The sequence below is a fragment of the Triticum aestivum genome, chromosome 3A (assembly GCF_018294505.1).
Source record: "Triticum aestivum cultivar Chinese Spring chromosome 3A, IWGSC CS RefSeq v2.1, whole genome shotgun sequence".
Taxonomy (NCBI): Eukaryota; Viridiplantae; Streptophyta; class Magnoliopsida; order Poales; family Poaceae; genus Triticum; species Triticum aestivum.
This window is the reverse complement of record NC_057800.1, coordinates 595,289,577-595,290,642: the sequence shown is the minus strand read 5'-3', so window position 1 is coordinate 595,290,642 and position 1,066 is coordinate 595,289,577.

The following is a 1,066-nucleotide window of genomic DNA, read 5'->3' as shown; positions in this document are numbered from 1 at the left end:
TTTAATAGATCCTCTTTAGCAGAAAGACGTATATTCCTTGCTCATTATCAGACAATCACTTATTCCCAAACCTCATGTGGGACTAATCGTTTTCATTTACCATCTCATGGAAAACCCTTTTCGTTCCGCTTAGCCCTATCGGGTATTTTAGTGATAGGTTCTGTAGGAACTGGACGATCCTATTTGGTCAAATACCTAACGAAAAATTACGATTTTCCTTTCATTAAGGTACGAGGGCTTCTTATTCCACAAGAACGAAAGCACCTTTTCATTCTTTCATATACTAGGGGTTTTTACTTGGAAAAGACAATGTTCCATACTAAAGGATTCGGGTCCATAACCACGAGTTCCAGTGCACTAGATCTTGTAGGACTTAGCAACGAAGCCCTATCCATTAGTATTCCACATAAGAAATCCATTCTAGAAAAAATACAATTAGATTAGCTCTTCATAGACAAACTTGGGGTTTGCGAGCCAAGGTAAGATCGGCTCGGGATCATGGGACCCTTTTCTATCAGATAGGAGGGGCTCTTGTACAAAATAGACTTACTAAGTAATAACCCCATAGAATCTATCTATATAAAGATAAAGAGGCAATCGTGTCAGGAAGCGGGTTTTTCTTTGGCCAAAAGGTACTTCGAACTTGGAACGAGCATGAAGAGATTAACGAGGCTTCTTTCTCTTTTGAGTTTTTCTGGCGGACCTTCCGCGCAAGATCTTTGGTCTTCCCCTGGAACCGATGAAAAAAAGTGGATCGCTTCTTATGTACTCGCTCAGAATGATTCTTCTCTATCTATAGTTCATGGCCTATTAGAAGTAGAAGGTGCTCTGGTGCAATCCTTACCGACAGAAAAAGATTGCAGTCAGGTTGATAATAGTCGAGTGACATTACTTCGTCGGTCCGAACTAAGGAATCTGTTAGAAATGTTTTGAAATGGATATTGTTCTCTCTTTGATCACGGATTGCTATATGAAAAGAAGTGGAGTTTGAAGAAGGGAACGAAATGCTCAAACCGGAACTGCTAGAGGAACGAATTTTCAATAGCATAACTTGGGCTCCTAGAAT